Source organism: Schistocerca gregaria, chromosome 4 (assembly GCF_023897955.1).
Source record: "Schistocerca gregaria isolate iqSchGreg1 chromosome 4, iqSchGreg1.2, whole genome shotgun sequence".
NCBI lineage: Eukaryota > Metazoa > Arthropoda > Insecta > Orthoptera > Acrididae > Schistocerca > Schistocerca gregaria.
The window spans coordinates 331,305,715-331,331,440 of NC_064923.1; the positions used below are offsets into that span (position 1 = coordinate 331,305,715).

The 25,726-nt window shown below is 44.7% G+C and overlaps 1 protein-coding gene across 1 annotated transcript in view; it reads right to left on the bottom strand.

The window, feature by feature from the left end:
* LOC126268013 (dual specificity calcium/calmodulin-dependent 3',5'-cyclic nucleotide phosphodiesterase 1-like) overlaps positions 1–25,726 on the bottom strand; it is a 1,575,562-nt gene that overhangs the window by 1,067,647 nt on the left and 482,189 nt on the right. The gene's annotated exons all lie outside the window — the stretch shown is intronic.

Sequence of the window (25,726 nt, forward strand, 5' to 3'; positions counted from 1 at the left end):
AAGAGCTGAATACAATAAGCAGATTCAGAAGGATGTAGGTTGCAGTAGGTACTGGGAGATGAAGAAGCTTGCACAGGATAGAGTAGCATAGAGAGCTGCGGCAAACCAGTCTCTGGACTGATGACCACAACAACAAGAAGTTAATTCAGGAATCTGCTTTTGAGTCCTTAAATATTTTGAAGTTTCTCTAACGCATAATATTCAAACAGCTGTAACTGTAGACCTGTTACAGAATTGGAAATTTTTTAGAAGCATTATTTTATTCGAAATTGCCTGTACTGACGTTTCTGGAAACATTTACTATGATTCTTGAAAGCTCATGTAAGTTAAGTTGTGAGAGAACTTTCAACGACGGTGTAGCAAACATTAAGGTCTGGTTTTTTTTTTTTTAGAAAAATTCTGTGTCCATACTTTCTACGTTATTAGAAGGAAATAACGTCGGTAATAGCGTATTTTTATCACACTGACCCAGATCTGAAAACATAGTTACTATAACTGGTGCGTGAAATGAAAGTCCTTATGGGAAAGGAATCTTGATAGTCGTAAAGTCAGTGAAGAAGAACTGAAAACATTTGAATGTAAAAATTAAGTGCGTGATATGTGAAACGATATAGGATCAGGAGATACAAGTTATGGAAAAATACAGGGTGGTCCATTGATATGACCGAGCCAAATATCTCACGAAATAAGCATCAAACGAAAAAACTACAAAGAACGAAACTCATCTAGCTTGAAGGGGAAAACCAGATGGCGCTATGGTTTGCCCGCTAGATGGCGCTGCCATAGGTCAAACGGATAAGAACTGCATTTTTTAACAATAGGAACCCCCATTTTTTATTGCATATTCATGTAGTACGTAAAGAAATACGTATGTTTTAGTTGGACAACTTTTTCGCTTTGTGATAGATGGCGCTGTGATAATCACAAACGTATAAGTACGTGGTATCAAGTAACATTCCGCCAGTGCGGACGGTATTTGCTTCGTGATACATTGTCCGCGTTAAAATGGAGGGTTTACCAACTGCGGAAAAGGTCGATATCGTGTTGATGTATTGCTATTGTGATCAAAATGCCCAACGGGCGTGTACTACGTATGCTGCTCGGTATCCTGGACGACATCATCCAAGTGTCTGGACCGTTCGCCGGATAGTTAAGTTATTTAAGGAAACAGGAAGTGTTAATCCACTTGTGAAACGTCAACCACGACCTGCAACAAATGATGATGCCCAAGTAGGTGTTTTAGCTGCTGTCGCGGCTAATCTACACATCAGTAGCAGACAAATTTCGCTAGAATCGGGAATCTCAAAAACGTCAGTGTTGAGAATGCTACATCAACATCGATTGCACCCGTACCATGTTGCTATGCGCCAGGAATTGCATGGTTACAACTTTGAACGTCGTGTACAATTCTGCCACTGAGCACAAGAGAAATTACTGGACGATGACAGATTTTTTGCACACGTTCTATTTAGCGACGAAGCTTCATTCACCAACAGCGGTAACGTAAACCGGCGCATAATATGCACTATTGGACAACGGAAAATCCACGATGGCTGCGACAAGTGGAACATCAGCGACCTTGGAGGGTTAATGTGTGGTGCAGCATTATGGGAGGAAGAATAATTGGCCCCCATTTAATCGAAGGCAGTCTAAATGGTGCAATTTACGCTGATTTCCTACGTAATGTTCTACCGATGTTACTACGAGATGTTTCATTGCATGACAAAATGGCGATGTACTTCCAACATGATGGGTGTCCAGCACATAGCTCGCGTGCGGTTGAAGCGGTATTGAATAGCACATTTCATGACAGGTGGATTGGTCGTCGAAGCACCATACCATGGCCCGCACGTTCACCGGATCTGACGCTCCCGGATTTCTTTCTGTGGGGAAAGTTGAAGGATGTTTGCTATTGTGATCCGCCGAAAACGCCTGACAGCATGCGTCAGCACATTGTGAATGCATGTGCCACCATTACGGAAGGCGAACTACTCGCTGTTGAGAGGAATGTCGTTACACGTATTGTCAAGTGCATTGTGTTTGACGTATATCATTTTGAGCATTTATTGCATTAATGTGGTATTTACAGGTAATCACGCTGTAACAGCATGTGTTCTCAGAAATCGTAAGTTCACAAAGGTACATGTATCACATTGGAACAACCGAAATAAAATGTTCAAATGTACCTACGTTCTGTATTTTAATGTAAAAAACCTACCTGTTACAAACTGTTCGTCTAAAATTGTGAGCCATATGTTTGTGACTATTACAGCGCCATCTATCAGAAAACGAAAAAAGTGGTCCAACTAAAACATTCATATTTCTTTACGTACTACACGAAAATGTAATAAAAATAATAGAAATGGTGGTTCCTATCTAAAAAAAAAACGCAGTTGACATCCGTTTGACCTATGGCAGCGCCATCTAGCAGGCCAACCATAGCGCCATCTGGATTTCCCCTTCAAGCTAGACAAGTTTCGCTCTTTGTAGTTTTTTCGTTTGATGCTTATTTCGTGAGATATTTGGCCCGGACACGATCTATGGACCACCCTGTACAATTAAAATTCTTTGTTAATCAGTGCGAGATGTGCCCCTTTGCTTGTTAAGCAATTTAGTGTAAGTCCATTCGTGCGTAGGTGAGCAAAGTTAAATTGAAAGGTGCATACAAGAGAATCCGTAAAGATTATTCTAGTTTTTCCTCTGTCAACGCTACTTGTATTTACCAGGAGAGTGAGACACAAATGTCATACAGGCAGAGAGTTTCTAACTCCACCACACTGCAGTTAATTAGCGATGTAGACCACATCATATTGGCATTGCACCAAAACGTAAATGACGTGTAGCCTAAATGGCCGCAAACGGAAATCCGTTAATTAATTCGAGATAACCAACTACTTTCAGCTATAATTGTGTTTCAGAATAAATGCATATGGCACGCAGTCACTGTAATAATATAATTAGGTACAATTATGTTACGCGGATTCCACTTCGGTATAAAGTTGAAATTTATTTGGCCCTGTTAAGTGTATGTGGTGCCGTTCCAGCAGTTGCTAATCTCTCTCTCTCTCTCTCTCTCTCTCTCTCTCTCTCTCTCTCTCTCTCTCTCTCCCTTTCTGTCTATCCGTGTGTGTGTGTGTGTGTGTGTGTGTGTGTGTGAGAGAGAGAGAGAGAGAGAGAGAGAGAGAGAGAGAGAGAGAGCTAGAGAGAGAGAGGGGGGGGAGTGAGAGGTGAGAGAGAGGGGGGAGAAGGGGGGGACGGAGGGAGACATTGGTATAGCATGAACGGTAATATAATAAGGGACGAATGTGAGCTTTTCAGAGTGTATCAATTTTTACAATTTTCTTAAGAGTGACATCGGGTTTCCTTCTCTAACGTGCACGGTTTCTCGACAGAACAACTGCCTATTATTTGAGGAATGTGCAATTGTAAATATCTGAAATGGATTAAATCTTTATGATGGCTATGACGTCTCAAAAAATACAGTGAACTGCTGGAAAATAAGAAAGAGCGCTTAGAGACGGGTAAGAAATGTCTAGGAAGTTGTAGTCTCTAGGTACTCTAAGACGGGAACTGGAAGAGCGGCAAATTAGGGAAGCTAAGAAGCGAGAAACGATGCTATCTCCAAGCAATTTACAAATATATCAAATATGTGAAACATTTCGAACGTATAAGGAAAGAATTCTATTTACCATACAGAGGAGACGTTGAGTCGCAGACAGACATAACGAAAAGATTACTATACATTCAAGCTTCCGGCCAAAAGTCCCTCTTCTGACTTAGAAAACACACACATTCACAAAAACGCAGTTCACACAAACATGAGCAACGTCTCTGACCCCTGTGACCAGGCAGTATGTGCCTGTCTGCGACGTTCCACTGTTTGAAGAATTGTTGTTCGTAAGATCAAGTCAATAAAGTTTTGTAAGGAAACAGCTTTCTACATGAAGTACGTATTAATTTCTTACATGGTTTAGATTAGTGACTGACACTCTTAAAATGATGAAATACGCACAGATGGAACAATTCGCTTTATAGCTTTCTTCGTCTTCTTTTGCTTCTTCTCCTTTTTCTTTGTGTCTATCAACGTAGACTATATTATGTCGAATTGGTATACTCGATCAATTGATTGCGACATGTAGCTTTTTAGATTGAGTTACCTTCGACATCCAGCTGTCGTGGATCTTTCAAGACATCGTTCGCATACCGTACCCATACTGTAATGCGTTGCAATGAAGTGACGGAAGTTTCCGCCGTAACTCCAGAGCGAGGATAGTTGCGGCACGTCCAGGCCCCGTCAGTGTGGAGGGGCTGGAACACTGCTGACATCGCGTATTAAGGAGGCCACACTGTCGCAGTGGTGATCTGGATTATGCCACGACGAAGACTGCCACTGCGCCGCTTCTGGGGCCTATATGATCGGTAATATTGTCATGTCAAGACAGGGCCGGGTTAAGCGGCCTGAAATACAATTCCCCCAGCTACGCAATATCTGAGATCGTCCGTAGCGAGCTCCGATAGGCGCTCCACAACAGTTATCGACGTGATGTGGGCTATCCAATCTACTATTGCTACTCCTCTAGCTGCAGAAGTATGGGCAGTGTTTGGGCCTACTGCCGCCGGGAGCCGAGCTGATGCCTTCCAATTGGGGGCCATCTGCTGACTGACTGACCGATTCCAGATCTCCTGCATGGTTCGCATTTGCACTTGGGTTGTCACTGAGCCGGAGACTGTCCTGCGTGCACAAACTCCGCTACCGCAGACTTGCGTCCGTACACTTCTGATGCTGTATTCTACGCTGGGGTCCTAGTTCGCCTCCGCGCTCGGGTATCCCGCGCACTATAGTCCAAGCATTCTGTGACGGTCTAATATTAAATTTGTAAAAATTATTATGTGTATAAAAATGTGAGTTTATAGGAAACTAAAATTTAAGTAGAGTTTCTTTTTCATGAAACTTGATACAAGATGGCGAACATTGCGAAAAAAAGTCGGTCAAGTTCCAAAAAACTGTTTTTCTTAGGTAAGAAGAAAACTGTAAGTCCGATCGAAAAATAATAATGGACGAAGTTGTGGGGCTTAACAAGATCTATCGATTGCTTTTTTTAAAAGTATCATTAGTTTTCCCACGTTTCGAGATATATCGAAAAACAGTTAAAATCGGTTTCACTATAACTTGTTATCATTCACTTTCCCATACTTACTATTTACTGTAAATACAGAACGCGGTAAGTCAAGAAAAGTACTCGGTTTAAAAATTAAAAAAGTTAATTGCTTTGAGAGATACAGTATATCGATTTTATGAGAAAACGCACTCGGTAATTGGCTAGATCTTCTCAACTGATGGCCCTACAGTTACGGTTTTAGGCTTATTCTCTTCGAAAAAAGGTTGCTACCATGCTATAAATAATTTTAACGACTTTGCTAACGGTAAGGATAAAAAAAAGACATTGAAAGACTCGCACTTTTGTTGAGCGTATTTTTTTAACTATCTCAATTTTTGGTTAGTGGAAATAATATTTAATAAAAGAAACTGATGACATTTTTTCATGAATTTAAAAAAGAATTTCTGCAACCTTCTGTAGACGAAATAACTTCTTTAAAAAAATCTAGTACACGCAACTAAAATTTTACAGCGATGCTCTTGATGGAGTTTTATATTGAATACTTACATTTCCAAGAAAAAAAAAACTAAGATGTGCTTCATTGAGTTTTAAGATCAGTAACTAAGTAATACTTCTTGGTCCAGAAGGCCTGCCGAATGCTGTTAGCTGATCATGCACGTGCACCAAACAGCTGGACCGACTTACTACGGAACATGTTGCCCCTGCGTGCCTGTCGCGTGTAGAGGCCGGACGCTGCTCTACACGTGCAGTGCTGCTATCCGCCTTGGCGCCTGCATAGGTCGATTGCCTCCTGGTGCCGGGTGCCGCGCTAAGCACGCATCACCGTTTGGGGCCAGCCTTCTCCACTGGGCGCTGAAAGACATCTTCCAAATTCCGTACTGCTTGTAATTAATAAATGGATCATTGTCTTCCCACAGTTTCTACGACTTTGCGACGGCCACCCACGTGGCTCTTTGTACCAGATGCCCGGTCAAACATCCTGTATCGTCACTGCGATCTGCAACAAGGTTAATAACACCCAAGCCACCCTGACACCACCTTACAACAGAATTTCTCTGACGAATGATGATTGTCGAATAAATATACAGAAGGACACAGGTACCACTGCACATCTCAGGCGTGCAGTCCCACAGGATTAGCAGTGACCAGATTCACTTATATTTTAGGCCAGTATCATTTACGGATGTTAAAATACCTCTCATAGGAAGTAAGGTTAAATTGAGAATTGTGCAGATTCGGGACAGGACCCTCCAACCTATCGTGCAGCACTACAATCAATATTTCGCGTGTGGCTTCAAGACATCAATCCACGAGCACATTGCGCACACTTTGTGGCCACGTTCTCCCATCTGTATATTGCTTCATAGACGTACGAAGATGTAAGCTCTCGAATAGATTCTTTTTGGTTTGGTTATTCTCTTGCTTTATTTTACTCTACAGTTATTATTTATTTTTATTTTAGTAAGGCTTATATTTCATATCCTCTTTCTGTTATATCTAAACCTAAACGTTCGCAGATATGTAGGCAACATAAAACTTTTTTTTGTGTGGGTTATGTAACTTTGCCCTATCTCACGGTGTCACAACGGCTTGAATCATGCGAAACCTCTATGAAAATTTTGTGAAATGGTTCGAACTTGATTCCACAGTGATCGAGTGTGCAAGATTTGTGTTCTGCCTTATGGTAGTTCTCGCCATGGGGGAAGCCTCGTCAGAGAGGTCCACCGCATGAGCGTCTAGGGAATTGATTCCATTGGTGGTTTCCGGTTGCTTTCCACTGATGATGATGAAATGATAATGAGGACAACACAACACCCAGTCCCTGAACGGAGAAAATCTCCGACCCAGCCGGGAATCGAACCCGGGCCCCTTGGCGTGACAGACCGCCGCGCTCACCATTTTTTGTTTTTCGTTGTTTGGTCGTTGCAGATGTCACAGAACATCCGTTCAAGTTTGTATTGTTGATCCTTCCACTCAGTTTTTTTTTTTTTTATTACAGAGGCCAACCAGCTCTCTGACCGAACAAGCTGAGCTACCGTGACTGCTTCCACTCGGCTGTCGGGGCAGACGCAAAACATACAGCGTGATTATAATTAAAGATCCTGTTTCAGAACACAGTAAAACAAGAACAGCTACTCAGAATGACGTCAAATTTGAAGGAAATATTATCCAAGAAGAGGGAAACGATATGGAAACAAAAGAAAATTCAGGAAAATTTCCCCACTAGATGACACTATATGCGTCACAATGTAAATGAAGTCGGCTACAATTCTGTGTATTGACATGTCCTTGGAGATGTTCCATGTCTGTTCATTGTCCACTACCAAGCGAGCAAGAAATTTTATAGCACTAGCCATATCACGGATTGCGCGGCCCCTCCTGTCGAAGGTTCGAGACCTCCCTCGGACATGTTGTTCTTAGCTTCAGTTAGTTTAAGTAGTGTGTAAGTCTAGGGATCGACGCCTCAGCAGTTTAGTCCCTTAGGAATTCACACATACAGTATAAAGTAGCTCCTGAACATGGGTCATTTTGTATGGAGTTCTCACAGGTATGTCTTAAGTTCGGACAAGTTCCCGTGCTCTGTATGATTGCACTCTGCCACTCGACTCCTCATGTATAGTTTTGGCCACAACATGTACTGGTTTCGGATCAGTTGTTTTCCCTCTCTGCCACATTACACTTCAAATGCAACTGTCTTTCCCAATGACGTAATCATTCTCTCCAAATCTTTGGCAGGCAACAGGCCAATGCTTTTTTCATATCTTGAAGGAGCGAAACATTATGACCAAAACTACACCTACGTCTACATGTATAGTCCGCAAGGGACCTAACGGTGTATGGCGAAGGGTGTTTGATACTACTAATTTTTTAATCTTTCCCACCCCTTCGCGAACTGCGCGTGGGAAGAACGACTGTCGGTACAGCTCCGTACGAACTCTGACTTCCAGGATTTTCTCAGTTTGGTCATTTCGCGAGAGGTATGTGGGAGAAAGTAATATGCGGCCGGAATCTTCTCGAAAAGTACGATCTCCAAATTTCAACAGCGTATCTTTCGGAGATGCACAATCCCTCTCTTGTAGCGTCTGCCACTGGAATTTGCTGAGTATCTGCAGAACGCTCTCGTGCTCGTAAACAATGTCATGACGAAACACGCTGCTCTTCGTTAGATCTTCTCAATTTTTTATTTAGCGTATGGCTAATACAGACATATCATGAAATTACATATACATATGTACATATTGACACACAAGAAATTTAAGTTTGTCTTCACAACTGAATATCCAGTCCTTCAATCCAGCGCACTGCAACTGGAGTTGCTGGCAGGAAGTCCTCTTTGGAGCCGTGATAGGCTCGAATCCTGCATTCACTGACAATGTGGTGAACAGTCTGGTATGGAGCCCCGCAGTCACAAGCTGGATCAGGCAGCTTCTTCCACTTAAAGAGAGCATCCCTGCATCGCACATGGCTGGTACGGATTCTGTTGGGAGTAGACCAGGTCTTGCGTGGTAAGTCGAATCCACTTGGAAGTTTAGCACCTGAGAAGATGTTATGCAGGCGCACATCTGTCACTGCTTCCTACCGACCTTTCCATTCTTCAAGAGGTTTGAAATTCTTAGCAACTATGTCAGCAACATCGCACAGAGTTGGATGGCGTGATTTCAGTCTCTTGCGATTTAAAAGTGACAGTTCGCTATGCACGGGTAGGTTAGAATTCCTGGAGATCTTGTGGAATTCTCTCATAAGGGCAGTACATCTGCGTAGATCAGAAGGCATTATACCGGTTAACAGTGGAAGCCAATAAACTGGAGTAGATCTGATTGTGCCAGATATTATGCGCATTGTCGTATTCAGCTGGGTATCAACAAGCCTTGTATGATGACTATTCATCCAAACAGGTGCAAATACTCAGCACTTGAGTATACCAAGCCCAGAGCTAAAGTTCGCAGGGTGGTTGCTGAAGCTCCCCAGGTAGTTCCGCATAGCTTATGGAGGATGTTGTTTCGAGTCCTCAGCTTTTGAGATAAGTTAAGAAGGTGTTGTTTGAAGCATAGTGTACGCTCCAGGATGACACCAAGATATTTTGGGTTCCAATTGTGACGAAGAATTCTGCCTCTGAAACTTACTTCCAGTTTTACGTTCGCCAACTGTTTATTTAGATGGAAACCTCTTGGTCACAAACAATCCAGAGCTGATAGAGAGCATCATGACTGATACAGGGATTAGTGATCACAAGGTCATTGTAGCTAGGCTCAATACCATTTCTTCCAAATCCATCAGAAACAAACGCAAAATAATTTTATTTAAAAAAGCGGATAAATTGCCACTAGAAGCCTTCCTAAAAGACAATTTCCATTCCTTCCGAACTGACTATGCGAATGTAGACGAGATGTGGCTCAAATTCAAAGATATAGTAGCAACAGCAATTGAGATATTCATACCTCATAAATTGGTAAGAGATGGAACGGATCCCCCGTGGTACACAAAAAAGGTCCGAACGCTGTTGCAGAGGCAACGGAAAAAGCATGCGAAGTTCAGAAGAACGCGAAATCCTGAAGATGGGCTAAAATTTACAGACGCGCGAAATTTGGCACGTACTTCGATGCGAGATGCCTTTAATAGGTTCCACAACGAAACATTGTCTCGAAATTTGGTAGAAAATCCGAAGAAATTCTGGTCGTATGTAAAGTACACAAGCGGCAAGACGCAGTCAATACCTTCGCTGCGCAGTGCCAATGGTACTGTTATCGACGACTGTGCCGCTAAAGCGGAGTTATTGAACGCAGTTTTCCGAAATTCCTTCGCCAGGGAAGACGAATGGAATATTCCAGAATTTGAAACACGAACATCTGCTAGCATGAGTTTCTTAGAAGTAGATACCTTAGGGGTTGCGAAGCAACTCAAATCGCTTGATACGGGCAAGTCTTCAGGTCCAGATTGTATACCGATTAGGTTCCTTTCAGATTACGCTGATACTATAGCTCCCTACTTAGCACTCATATACAACCGCTCGCTCACCGATAGATCTGTACCTACAGATTGGAAAATTGCGCAGGTCGCACCAGTGTTCAAGAAGGGTAGTAGGAGTAATCCATTTAACTACAGACCTATATCATTGACGTCGGTTTGCAGTAGGGTTTTGGAGCATATACTGTATTCAAACATTATGAATCACCTCGAAGGGAACGATCTATTGACACGTAATCAGCATGGCTTCAGAAAACATTGCTCTTGTGCAACGCAGCTAGCTCTTTATTCGCACGAAGTAATGGCCGCTATCCACTGGGGATCTCAAGTTGATTCCGTATTTCTAGATTTCCGGAAAGCTTTTGACACCGTTCCTCACAAGCGACTTCTAATCAAGCTGCGGAGCTATGAGGTATCGTCTCAGTTGTGCGACTGGATTCGTGATTTCCTGTCAGGAAGGTCGCAGTTCGTAGTAATAGACGGCAAATCATCGAGTAAAACTGAAGTGATATCAGGTGTTCCCCAGGGAAGCGTCCTGGGACCGCTACTGTTCCTGATCTATATAAATGACCTGGGTGACAATCTGAGCAGTTCTCTTAGACTGTTCGCAGATGATGCTGTAATTTACCGTCTAGTAAGGTCATCCGAAGACCAGTATCAGCTGCAAAGCGATTTAGAAAAGATTGCTGTATGGTGTGTCAGGTGGCAGTTGACGCTAAATTACGAAAAGTGTGAGATGATCCACATGAGTTCCAAAAGAAATCCGTTGGAATTCGATTACTCGATAAATAATACAATTCTCAAGGCTGTCAATTCAACTAAGTACCTGGGTGTTAAAATTACGAACAACTTCAGTTGGAAGGACCACATAGATAATATTGTCGGGAAGGCGAGCCAAAGGTTGCGTTTCATTGGCAGGACACTTAGAAGATGCAACAAGTCCACTAAAGAGACAGCTTACACTACACTCGTTCGTCCTCTGTTAGAATATTGCTGCGCGGTGTGGGATCCTTACCAGGTGGGATTGACGGAGGACATCGAGAGGGTGCAAAGAAGGGCAGCTCGTTTTGTATTATCGCGTTATAGGGGAGAGAGTGTGGCAGATATGATACACGAGTTGGGATGGAAGTCATTACAGCATAGACGTTTTTCGTCGCGGCGAGACCTTTTTACGAAATTTCAGTCACCAACTTTCTCTTCCGAATGCGAAAATATTTTGTTGAGCCCAACCTACATAGGTAGGAATGATCATCAAAATAAAATAAGAGAAATCAGAGCTCGAACAGAAAGGTTTAGGTGTTCGTTTTTCCCGCTCGCTGTTCGGCAGTGGAATAGTAGAGAGATAGTATGATTGTGGTTCGATGGACCCTCTGCCAAGCACTTAAATGTGAATTGCAGAGTAGTAATGTAGATGTAGATGTAGAAACAACACACTTCAGTTTTACTCACACTGGGTTGGAGTCTCCAGATTTTGAAGTAATTGTCTAATGCACACGTGTCATTGGCTAAAATCTCTTCTGTTGTCTTCATTTCCTGGTGTTTGACGGCTAGGGCCAGGTCATCGGCATAGCAGTATTTTCTGGACGAAGTGTCAGGCAGATCAGATAGATATAGGTTGAACAGTAAGGGTGAGAGGACTGATCCTTGAGGCAATCCGCTGTTCAGCTTTCTCTCCTTACTTATGTTGCTTCCAGTGATTACTTGGAACTTCCGATCACTTAGCATGTTGTTAATCAGTCGAGCCATTGTTCTGCAGGGTGTGATGACATGTTTGTAGATAAGGCCTTCCCTCCACACAGTGTCGAAGGCAGCAGTTAGATCAACAAATGCCACAGAGGTAGCGTTGCTCACGTCCGTAGGTTTAACCTTAAAATACCCTACACGTGCCTCCTGGGTGGTGCTAATTGAGCAACAGTGATTACAGGCAGCCAGACTATCCATAGGATCTCCTGGCAATGACATATCAACTAAATTGCAGAAACAGCTCTTTTCAGAGCTCATTAACAAGAAACACTGGACCAACTATCAGACTCCTTCAACTGAATATCGAAAGCATTAGCAGGGCAAAGTGTGACTACCAGTCAAAATTTCTGCTGGACAACAATATCGATGTCGTCGCCATCTTCTCAATATTTTCTACCAATAGAACTTGGTAAGGGCGCCAGACCGATGATCAATACTCAGAAATCGGTCAAACTAGTGTTTTGTAAGCTGCTTAACAGCGTGTTCGCCCACCTTTGGAACGCAATACAGCAGCAGTGTCGCTTGGCATAGATTCGACAAGTCCTTGCTACATTTCTGGAGGTACGTGTCACATGGAGGCAATGCACAGGTCACCCAATTCCTTTAAATTAATGCCAGATTGTTTGTGGGCGCAATGTTGACGCCCGATGGAGACCCAGACACGTTCCGTTGTGTTCTGATCCGGATAATTTGGTAGTCAAGGCATCGAAGTGAGCTGTGCTTCTCGAACCAATGGGTCTCGTTTCTGGTATTGTGACGGAGACTTATTCTTCTGGAGGAAGACAGTAAGTGTGAAGGGTGCAGATGAACAACAATAATGTTCACGTAGACCACATCCGTCATTATGCATTCAGTTACTACCGCAGGTCCGATGACAGCCCAGATGAATGTTCCTCATAGCAAAATATCGAGCCACTGGACTTACTCTGTGGCGTGTTTCGAGCAGCCATTCACCTGATTCACGGTGTATCCGGACACGATCATGTAACTGGAGTAATCAGAAACGTGATTCACCGGACCACGCCATAAGCTTCCACTGATGCGCGGTCGAATCATGACGAGCTCGTGTCCACTCCAGTCGTGATGGACGATATCGATGGACAAATATGGGAACAGATGTGGGTCGGTTGCTGCAGAGTCACACGTTCAACTATGTGAGCTGAGCACTGTACTGCGAAACACTTGTACCTCCACCAGCAGACGTCAGTCTGCCACAAACCACCGTCTATCCTGCTTTACACAGAATGTCAAAGCCACTGTTCTCCACGTTCTTTGATGAGGTACGATGTCCAGCGCCTTGTCGGGTAATCGTGGTTTCACTATTCTTCAGGTAATGTCCATGAATGCTCACGACACAGCGGCCCAGCTTAGCCCTTTCAAATCAAATGGCTCTCAGCACTATGGGACTTAACTGCTGAGGTCATCAGTCCCTTAGAACTTAGAACTACTTAAACCTAACCAACCTAAGGACATCACACGCATCCATACCCGAGGCACGATTCGAACCTGCAACCGTAGCGGTCGCGCTGTTCCAGACTGTAGCGCCTAGAACCGCTCGGTCACTTCAGCCGGCTTAGCCCTTTCCAAGGTGCTCATTCGCAGCCGGCGGACCATAACGATCTGTCTTTTGTTAATGTCACTTATGTCTGTGGATGTCCCCATTTGCGGCTCGTATCGACGCTAGGATAATTCTCTGTGACCGGACAGGCGGTCGTTGTGTATATCTCGAGTCTCCTCCCCCCGCCCCGCCCCCCCACCCATTAACCATGGACCTTGCCGTTGGTGGGGAGGTTTGCGTGCATCAGCGATACAGATAGCCGTACCGTAGAAGCAACCACAACGGAGGGGTATCTGTTGAGAGGCCAGGCAAACGTGTGGTTCCTGAAGAGGGGCAGCAGCCTTTTCAGTAGTTGCAGGGGCAACAGTCTGGATGATTGACTGATCTGGCCTTGTAACGATAACCGAAACGGCCTTGATGTTGTGGTACTGCCAACGGCTGAAAGCAAAGGGAAACTACAGCCGTAATTTTTCCCGAGGTCATGCAGCTTTACTGTATGGCATGGAGAGCTGCATCATACCAGTCTCAGGACTGAAGACCACAACAACAACAAAAACAATCTCTCGAGTCATGCTTCTCTTTTCTTTCGTTGTTTATGTGATTCCGAGGATGATTCCCATTCACCCCTGTTCCGTTTATACACTGTGATAGGGACAGAAGTGCAGATATTTCTAGTAATGATTGAGGACAGTGTATTGACCAACATTGCATTAGTATTTACTAAACTTGCAGACAATTGTTACTATTAGTTGTAGTATGTTTATAGGTTGGTTAGTATCTCCAAGTACGAGTTGAAAGAGGAAGAAGTTAATGCTCATTTTCTCATAGGTAGCAGGTCAGTTAGTGAAGTGTGGATGTGTGGAGGCAAAATGATACTCTATACTGACAGACGTAGTCCATTTCACAGTGCAGCTACTGCTGTGCACAAAACATCAGATAGTAAATTAAATGATGTGTTGCAGTAATATCACTAACTGAGTCCGCCTTGATGCAAAACACCGTGTTATTTGTTTATTTCACTACCACAGCCCCAAGTATATAATGCTGACATACGAAGTTCACCTATGAGTATTTGTTTACTAACTGCCGCTCACATGGTTGCAGATGACATGATGTTCGCTAAGTAAAAAGACGAGAACAGAAAAAAGAGCACACAAAATATGCCACAAACAGCGAGAATAATAGCTTAAAACATGGTGTACCATACAATAAATAACGTGGTGTAAATGTATCAATAGAAAAATATATTTCAAAAGACGATTTGTAAAAATGTAATAATGTTTTACTGTGGTTGTACAACCATACCATTTTCTGCGTGTTTTAGATTAAAAATACCCCCTTGATGATATTTGTCGCCGAAACTAGTTTGGGATAATAAAGAAATAAACAAATAACTCGGTGTTTTGGATCAAGGAGGACTCACTTTGTGATGTTACTGTTTTTCTATGCAAACACGGACCAAATGGAAGAGTTCCAAGATAATATTATTGTTAAATGATGTGTTTGTGAGAAGACTGTCAGACATAGCAGAAAAAAAAACAGCTCATGGCTGAAGAAGGTACATATTAACCTATCAACGTTCACAATCCCCCTAACACGCCGTTTAATTTCCTTAGCACTTCGTGTGCCAGCGACACGACTAATCGGCATTTAGACTGACGGTGGACTTTCATGGGACGGAAGAAGCATGTAAATTTCTTCAGCAAAAAGATAGTGTGGAAGCGTATCATTTCACCTCCAGCGAGGAATATCCGTCATATGAAAGGGAAGCAACTCCACTTCCTTTTTTCCAGCAGTGGCCGGGAGAAGGAAGGAAGCAGCCATTTTTATGCGGGGCAGCGCTGCCGGCGCGCGTGTAATTGCGTGGAGGCGAGCCCCCGTGCCGGTAAACGGGTTACCCGCCGGGCGGCGACGCGGCGCCGGCGGCCGCAGGAAGTCGGCACGCGCACACACAATTTCCGGTCGCGAGCCGTGACCCGGCTCTCGCATATCTGCAGGCCTACCGGCGCTTCGTCGGGCGACCGAGCACGCTGCCAATCGACAGTGTTCAAGAATCTAGTTCTTCTTGTTGGAAAAAATCGCAACTCAAAAAACCGTTATTGTGCATTAATGAAATTTCGGAAATAAATTTTTCTTGGTAACATACACTTCTGGCCATTAAAACTGCTACACCACGAAGATGACGTGCTACAGACGCGAAATTTAACGACAGGAAGAAGATGATATGATATGCAAATAATTAGCTTTTCAGAGCATTCACACAACGCTGGCGCCGGTGGCGACACCTACAACGTGCTGACATGACGAAAGTTTCCAACCGATTTCTCATAGACAAACAGCAGTTGACCGGCGTTGCCTGGTCAAACGTTGTTGTGATGCTTCGTGTAAGGAGGAGAAATGAGTACCATCACGTTTCCGACATTGATAAAGGACGGATTGTAGCCTATCGCGATTAAAGTTTATCGTATCGCCACATTGCTGCTCGCGTTGGTCGCAATCCAATGACTGTTAGCAAAATATGGAATCAGTAGGTTCAGGAAGGTAAGACGGAACACCGTGCTGGATCCCAACGGCCTCGTATCACTAGCAGTCGAGATGACAGGCATCTTATCCGCATGGCTGTAACGGATCGTGCTGCCACGTCTCGATCCCTGAGTTAACAGATTGGGACGTTTGCAAGACAACAACCACCTGCACGAACGTTTGCAGCAGCATGGACTATCAACTCCGATACCATAGCTGCGGTTACCCTTGACGCTGCATCACAGACAGGAGCGCCTGCGATGGTGTACTCAACGACGAACCTGGGTGCACGAATGGCAAAACGTCATTTTTTCGGATGAATCCAGGTTCTGTTTACAGCATCATGATGGTCGCATCCGTGTTTGGCGACATCGCGGTGAACGCACATTGGAAGCGTGTATTCGTCATCGCTATACTGTCGTATCACCTGGCGTGATGGTATAGGGTGCCATTGGTTACACGTCTCGATCACCTCTTGTTCGCATTGACGACACTTTGAACACTGAACCTCACATTTCAAATGTGTTACGACCCATGGCTCTAATCTTCATTCCATCCCTGCGAAACCCTACATATCAGCAGGATAAAGCACGACCGCACGTTGCAGGTGCTGTACGGGCATTTCTGGATAGAGAAAATGTTCGACTGCTGCACTGGCCAGCACATTCTCCAGATCTCGCACCAATTGAAAACGTCTGGTCAATGGTGGCCTAGCAACTGGCTAGTTACAATACGTCAGTCACTACTCTTGATGAACTGTAGTATCGTGTTGAAGCTGCATAGGCAGCTGTACCTGTACACGCCATCAAATCTCTGTTTGACTCAATACCCAGGCGTATCAAGGCCGTTATTGCGGACAGAGGTGGCTGTTCTGGGTACTGATTTCTCGGGGTCTATGCATCCAAATCTCGTGATAATGTAATCACATGTCAGTTCTAGTATAATATATTTGTCCAATGAATACCCGTTTATCATTTGCATTTCTTCTAGCAATTATATGGCTAGAAGTGTAGTTATTGGGGATTAATCAAATTTCGGTGGTGGTGGTGGAGGTTAGTGTTTAACGTCCCGTCGACAACGAGGTCATTAGAGACGGAGTGCAACCTCGGGTTAGGAAAGGATTGGTAAGGAAATCGGCCGTGCCCTTTCAAAGGAACCATCCCGGCATTTGCCTGAAACGATTTAGGGAAATCACGGAAAACCTAAATCAGGATGGCCCGAGACGGTATTGAACCGTCGTCCTCCCGAATGAGAGTCCAGTGTGCTATCCACTGCGCCACCTCGCTCGGTCTCAAATTTCGGGAATACATTTTTCTTGATAACATATTTAAGTGATTACCAGCGCAAAATCGCAGGTTAATGTAAGCGCGAGATAAGCCATTGCAAAAGTGAAATTCTGGAACTTTAATCACCATTGCAACCAACAGAATGTTGCATGCAAGCATGCCGATCGTGGATGCATTGTGTTGTACAGGTGACGGATGTAAGTTTGTGTGATGGAGTTCCATGCCTGTTGCCATTTGTCGGTCTATACAGGGACGGCTACTGCTGTTTGTGGATGACGCTGCATTTGTCGTCTGATGATGTCCCATATGGCAACTTGTAGACACACTGTAGAGCATGTTGGGTTGCAATAGCGGTATGTGGCCGAGCGTTACCCTGTTGGAAAACATCCAATGGAATGCTGTCCTTGAATGGCAGCTCGACATGTCGAATTATCATATTGACTTACAAATTTGCACTCAGTGTACGTGGGATAACCTCGGGAGTGGTCTTGCTGTCATACGAAATCGCACTCCTGACCATAACTTCAGGTCCTGATGGGATTTCAATTCGGTTTTACAGAGAGTACTCTATTGCATTGGCTCCTTACTTAGCTTGCATTTATCGCGAATCTCTTGCCCAACGTAAAGTCCCGAGCGACTGGAAAAAAGCGCAGGTGACGTCTGCATATAAGAAGGGTAGAAGGACGGATCCTCAAAATTACAGACCAATATCCTTAACATCGGTTTGTTGCAGGATTCTCGAAAATATTCTCAGTTCGAATATAATAAATTTCCTTGAGACACAAAAGTTGCTGTCCATGCATCAGCACGGCTTTAGAAAGCATCGCTCCTGCGAATAGCCCTTTTTTCACATGATATCTTGTGAACCATGGATGAAGGGTATCAGACGGATGACATATTCCTTGACTTCCGGAAAGCGTTTGACTCGGTGCCCCACTGCAGACTCATAACTAAGGTACGAGCATATTTGGTTCCCAAATGTGTGAGTGGCTCGAAGATTTCTTAAGAAATAGAACCCAGTACGTTACCTCGATGGTGAGTGTTCGTCGGAGGTGAGGGTATCATCTCGAGTGCCCCAGGGAAGTGTGGTAGGTCCGCTGTTGTTTTCTATCTACATAAATGATCTTTTGGAGAGGGTGGATAGCAATATGCGGCTGTTTGCTGATGATGCTGTGGTGTACGGGAAGGATTCGTCGTTGAGTGACTGTAGGAGGATAGAAGATAACTTAGACAGGATTTGTGATTGGTGTAAAGAATGGCAGATAACTCTAAATATAGATAAATGTAAATTAATGCAGATGAATAGGAAAAGAATCGCGTAATGTTTGAATGCTCCATTAGTAGTATATCGCTTGCGACAGTGACGTCGATTAAATATTTGGGCGTAACATTGCAGAGTGATATCAAGTGGGACAAGCATGTAATGGCAGTTGTGGGGAAGGCGGATAGTTGTCTTGGGTTCATTGGCAGAATTTTGGGAAGATGTGGTTCATCTGTAAAGGAGGCCGCTTATAAAACACTAATACGACCTATTCTTGAGTACTGCTCGAGCGTTTGGGATCCTATCAGGTCGGATTGAGGGAGGACATAGAAGAAATTCAGAGGCGGGCTGCTAGATTTGTTACTGGTAGGTTTGATCATCACGCGAGTGTTACGGAAATGCTCCAGGAACTCGGGTGGGAGTCTCTGTAGGAAAGGAGGCGTTCTTTTCGTGAATCGCCACTGAGGAAATTTAGAGAACTTGCATTTGAGGCTGACTGCAGTACAATTTTACTGCCGCCAACTTATATTTCGCGGAAAGACCACAAAGATAAGATAAGAGAGATTAGAGCTCGTACAGAGGCATATAGGCAGTCATTTTTCCCTCGTTATGTTTGGGAGTGAAACAGGGAGAGAAGATGCTAGTTGTGGAACGAGGTACCCTCCGCCACGCACCGTATGGTGGATTGCAGAGTATGTATGTAGATGTAGATGTAGCTGTAGGTGGGGTGTGTCTAGCACACAGGCAGGTTGGAAGCAGGCCCTCAACTAACCTCCTCCTAATCATCTCAAGGCCATCACTGGCAACGACGCAGAACCAGCTTTCTTCAAAAAACAGATAAGATCTCACCCTGCCATCCAATGAACTCCGGCTGGACACCATGGCGGCGGTTTGGGGTCCGTGGAATGCAAATTACAGGGCGTCTGGCTCGGAGCTGTCCTTCAAGTAATCAATTTTTAACAGTTCGTTGTGTCACTGTGGTGCCAACTGTTGATCTACTTGCTGCTGAAGATGCAGTAGGATGCTCCAGAGCTAGACGCCAATCACGATGATCTTCCCTCGTGACCGTGCCACGTGACCGTCACCAGCAAAGACTGTACGTGCTCGTGACGACCGCTGCCAGCAGTCAGTCATGTAGAGTGGCTGTACATCTGACAAGTGTTTCTGCGGTATCACAGTATGAACATCCATCCTCTCGTAGCCCTATTACAGGACATCGTTCGGACTCACTGACATATTGACAATGACGTCTTCATTGCCTCAAAGGCATTTTTAAGTAACATCAACTCACCACGTCCAATCTCAAAGGTAACTAACGCTCACGACCATGCCTGTTGCCACTTGTCGGTCAATACAGGGACTGTTACTGCTGCTGGTGGATGACGCCGTAAGCATGCATTTAAAGCAAACCTGATTTGCATCCTCATAGTTATGCTACTACTTCAACTCTTATGTGGCTAGTGCGAAATATGAATGGATGTAATCTTTCAGGTGTAGAAACCCACCTACCAAGCTTAGTTCATGTCACACGATTACTTCTTGGTGTTACGATTTTTCTTCCCCCTGTGTATCATCATCATCAACTTGAACAGTTTCCAGCCTCTGGCCGGGTCTGTATGGAATGTAGGCCTCTTCAGCGTCTTCTGTCTTTCCACCATCTCTCCGTCTTTACCTTGGTCCAGTCTTCTCCTTTCTTCTGGACGCATTCCTCTACTCCTTTCAGCCATTTGTCTCTCGGTCTTCCTCTTGGTCTCTTTCCTTCCAGTTTCATCTCGTGTATCGTCCTGGGTATCCTGTTCTCCTACATTCTCTTAACGTGTCCATACCATCTCAGCCTTGATTTCTCTATCTCCTCCCGTAATGGTTCCACCTTCATTAGCTCTCTGATCCTCTCATTTCTTAATCTGTCTATCTTTGTCACTCCAATACTGTTTCTCAAGAATTTATCTCACTACCTTGTACTTTGCTTTTTTCTCTTCCTTTCACAACCCAGGCTTCTGATGCGTATGTCAGGATCGGGACATAGTATGCTGGTATATAATCTTTATACTGATTTGGGGTGCATCCTTGCTCCATACCACGCTTCTGACAATGCTTCTGCTTTTCTCCCCCTCTCGTTTACTTCTCTGTCGTTTTATCCATCTTTGTGTATCAGGCTTCCTAGGTAATTGAAACTCTCCAATCTCCTCAGTCGTTCCCTATAAATTGTTATTCCCGTTGTTCCTCTCTCATTCTTTCTTGTTGTGATAATCATCTCACTCTTCCGCTTGTGTATATAGATCTAAAATTGCTTTCTGTACTGAAGCCACGGTCTCCCTTTACGCACCACACTCCCCTCCAATACGAAATTCCACTTTCTTCAAGCATCAGGGCATGTCCTACCAACTAATACCCTCTTTAGTCAATTGTGCCGTCGATTTACTTTCCTTTCAGTTCGATTCAGCACCTTCTCAATCGTTTTGGAATGAATTTCCGACGATATATCGACCGCTGTAAGCACGTAGAAAGTACATCCGGTTGTGTAACGCTATATAGACCAGATATTTGATTTCTACGAAAATATGCATGTTCTTTTTCCTATTACGGGAGAGCACATCACTTGAAGAAACTGATTTTACATTTTCGTGATTTCAGCAACTTAATTCACATGAATACTAGGACGGTTCCCTAAAATAAGGCTGCAACAGATCTCTTCTTAGCCAACGTTTCGTATAGCACATGGCCTCAAGTGTCAACAAGGTGCTGAAGAGCACCGTTCCCGCCGAGCTCAAACGTCTTTCTTTATTATGCAACTTTGATGCGGGTCTGTCAACAATGGGGTTGACAGTAAAGATGGTCGCACTACAGTTTCTGATGATGTTTATAAAATCCCAGCTTTTTTTCTAAAATATATTTGTACCCCTTCTTCAATGAACACTCCTGCTCTATCTCTCGGTGCCAAGAGTGAGACAGAATAAGAGACTACGAGAAGCTCACAGGCACGTATTGCACTGCTGTGCCAGACATTGTCAAAGCTAACGCCACCGTCCAGTTGCGACACCACTAACAACTACCAGAGACAGAGCCACTACGCAGCCATTACAGTGTATCGATCACTCCATAAACCCTGTCTGTGACTCGGGTTATTGGTGGCAAATGAAAGTCTGTCACGCATAAGTAAACCCTCTGTCGACCGATTAGTGATGGCTTTCTGAGAAACAAAAAATGTGTGTGAAGGTATGTCCCATTAATTTTATCTTCCTTTTTCTTGTTCCTCCTGTAAGTCTTCAGTCCTCTTTAAAGTGGTTTTGAAAATTGTGGAACTACGTAGCAAAATATTTGGTGCAAAACCTATTAAGAAGCCTCAACCAAGAGCTGCTGCACCGCCAAGAGTGCATGGACTGCCACCGGTCCATAAAGGGGGCATTCCATTGTGCCCATAGCTAACAATATAAGAGCAGCTTGGCCAACCACGTGACTGTTTTTATGAGTCCACCTGTGGGGAAATGCGAACATCAAATCCTCAATTCCATTCATCTGGCACAACATCTACAAGAAATTCGCCTTATGATAGTGACCGACTGGTGAGTTTCGACGTTCTCACCTTCTTCGCAAGGGTACCACTCAAAGACTCCATAGAACTGATAAGCAAAAAACTCTACACCAAACTGACGAGGATCTCTGAGTTTGTTCTCGCTTCAACGTAGCTCTTTGTACACTCCTGGAAATGGAAAAAAGAACACATTGACACCGGTGTGTCAGACCCACCATACTTGCTCCGGACACTGCAAGAGGGCTGTACAAGCAATGATCACACGCACGGCACAGCGGACACACCAGGAACCGCGGTGTTGGCCGTCGAATGGCGCTAGCTGCGCAGCATTTGTGCACCGCCGCCGTCAGTGTCAGCCAGTTTGCCGTGGCATACGGAGCTCCATCGTAGTCTTTAACACTGGTAGCATGCCGCGACAGCGTGGACGTGAACCGTATGTGCAGTTGACGGACTTTGAGCGAGGGCGTATAGTGGGCATGCGGGAGGCCGGGTGGACGTACCGCGTGCGGCGTGAGGTCTCCACAGTACATCGATGTTGTCGCCAGTGGTCGGCGGAAGGTGCACGTGCCCGTCGACCTGGGACCGGACCGCAGCGACGCACGGATGCACGCCAAGACCGTAGGATCCTACGCAGTGCCCTAGGGGACCGCACCGCCACTTCCCAGCAAATTAGGGACACTGTTGCTCCTGGGGTATCGGCGAGGACCATTCGCAACCGTCTCCATGAATCTGGGCTACGGTCCCGCACACCGTTAGGCCGTCTTCCGCTCACGCCCCAACATCGTGCAGCCCGCCTCCAGTGGTGTCGCGACAGGCGTGAATGGAGGGACGAATGGAGACGTGTCGTCTTCAGCGATGAGAGTCGTTTCTGCCTTGGTGCCAATGATGGTCGTATGCGTGTTTGGCGCCGTGCAGGTGAGCGCCACAATCAGGACTGCATACGACCGAGGCACACAGGGCCAACGCCCGGCATCATGGTGTGGGGAGCGATCTCCTACACTGGCCGTACACCTCTGGTGATCGTCGAGGGGATACTGAATAGTGCACGGTACATCCAAACGTCATCGAACCCATCGTTCTACCATTCCTAGAGCGGCAAGGGAACTTGCTGTTCCAACAGGACAATGCACGTCCGCATGTATCCCGTGCCACCCAACGTGCTCTAGAAGGTGTAAGTCAACTACCCTGGCCAGCAAGATCTCCGGATCTGTCCCCCATTGAGCATGTTTGGGACTGGATGAAGCGTCGTCTCACGCGGTCTGCACGTCCAGCACGAACGCTAGTCTAACTGAGGCGCCAGGTGGAAATGGCATGGCAAGCCGTTCCACAGGACTACATCCAGCATCTCTACGATCGTCTCCATGGGAGAATAGCAGCCTGCATTGCTGCGAAAGGTGGATATGCACTGTACTAGTGCCGACATTGTGCTTGCTCTGTTGCCTGTGTCTATGTGCCTGTGGTTCTGACACTGTGATCATGTGATGTATCTGACCCCAGGAATGTGTCAATAAAATTTCCCCTTCCTGGGACAATGAATTCACGGTGTTCTTATTTCAATTTCCAGGAGTGTAGATTGAAATTATTATGAACAGGCGGACAGCGTCGCCACTGGGTGTCCCCTGTCGCTGATCGTGGCAAATTTGTTCCTGGAAGAGTTAGACGACAAGGGCCTGGAGCAAGACCACCTAAAATCAGCTTGGACGAGACAACTTAGGTAAATTTCTCCATTATCTCAACTCCTTTCACCTTAACTCCCGTCACCGTAACGTGCAGCTTACCGTCGAGGAGGAACAGATTGGCACCCTACCGTTTTTTGACGTGTCGAAATGGAAACTAGATGGCAAGCTGTAACAGAGTGTGTACAGGAAACATACACACATTCATGCATATCCACACGACACCTATCGTCACTACAGCTCCCAGCGTGAAGGTTTTTTATTCGCACTTATTTACAGGACGAGGTGCTTTTGCGACCAAGACCGCTTTCCAACTGAGCTGTAGCACCTGGAAACGACGTTACGAAGAAATGCGGACAGCAGTAAGCAGTTACGGCGTGCGTTTGTTCATCCTGTGATTGCGTGATTAAAGAGGACATTGAAATTAGATTCTAAGATGGTCCAATTAACAAGGGCAGCACCCTACAACTGAGTCAGATGTGAAAGCCTGCCCTGAGTCTAGGAAAAGAAAAGGGTTCCCGTACAGTGGGATCAGCACCCTACCACGACAGCGCGGACACTTCAGGCCAGGGTTCGGAGCCGGGCGCTGCCACCCTAAGCAACGCCACCACCCACCACGGTGATGGGAGCGGAATGGAGCAGGTGCTAACGGCCAACGTGTATAGCGCACCGACGAGGGGGCGACGAAAAGTCATCACGGGCCACCTGAAGATGGCAACCAGTCTCTTTGCCCAAATATCATGGGGAATTAGAACGTGACACACGCAATCACCCAAGAATCTGGAAGTTAGAAATAGAGTGGGTAAACATCACATCGCAAGTTATTTTCACTGTTTCATTTATGTATACAGCTACTTCCATGGTCTCATAAAGCAACGCACATGTGCTTTCTTCCTTTTTTGGGAAGGTAAAGGAATGGTACGAGACTGGGTTTGACTCTTATAGTGGATGTGGAATTATCTGAATTAGGGAATTCTCAAGAAATTTGTTTAATTAATCCCCGCTTTTTCTCACCCTTAGTGAGCATGCACACCGGCTTTTTGGGAAAAGGTCTCACAATGCTCCACCTTTGCCTGCAACTGATGTGCACTTTAAAAATGCATAGGAAACAGTCTCCAAGCTTACCACTCCATGATTATTGATTTGCCGCGTCCAAGTGCCATTATAGCGCCGCACACAGTTGCAACAAAGAAGGTGGACAGAATTACTTTGCTATACCTTTCGGTGAGTATAATAGTCACTTTGTCCCTCGATCGGACAGTCACATGCAAGATTCCTCACGACTTACGATATCAATAACAGTTGGTACAATTCTTTTATTTAATTTTATTTTAATTCCACTACACGTTTCCATTGTCGAATCATGATCATCAGCTGAATAATCAGTATTTCACGTAGTTGTATTTGTTTGTCACGCATGACACAAGCTTATGCTGCCTCTTTGGCAGACGACGCTGTAGAAGGAAAGTTAGTGGAGTCCTGTAATGATGGAGAAACGTTAGCGTTATTTTCATCGCTTATATGAATTATACTCTTTTGTATGTGTACGTGGAAGCTGTAATTACCACATATCTGGCCGAATTTATTAGGTGTGTGCTGCTATAGTGAACTACATGTGTTTGCCACGACACCCTTTTCAATGTTACAATATTTACGAGTCTTATACTTCAGAGGTGTTACTCTGTTCACATGACAAGAATTACTCCAAAGATTTGGAGATATACTGATTCAACGAATTCTTAGTTCTGTGTAATAGTACAGCTATGTCAAATTATGTTAATTTCATAACTTTTGCATTTTTTAAATTAAAATAATTAATGTCACGCCGCCTTAGTATTATATAAAATTAAGAACCCATGACATTCATATAGCTCTTTACCTCTGAAATAACTCTAAGGATATGAGCAGACTTTTTAGAAAGCTAAAATCAGTGAACTGCAACAGTGAAAAATGTTTTGTGACAAACACGTAGAGTTCGCTATCGCAGAATACAACAAATGTTTCCGGCAAAATAAGCTTTAAGAACAGCCTCCAACACGTGTAGGAAAATATATAGTTCACT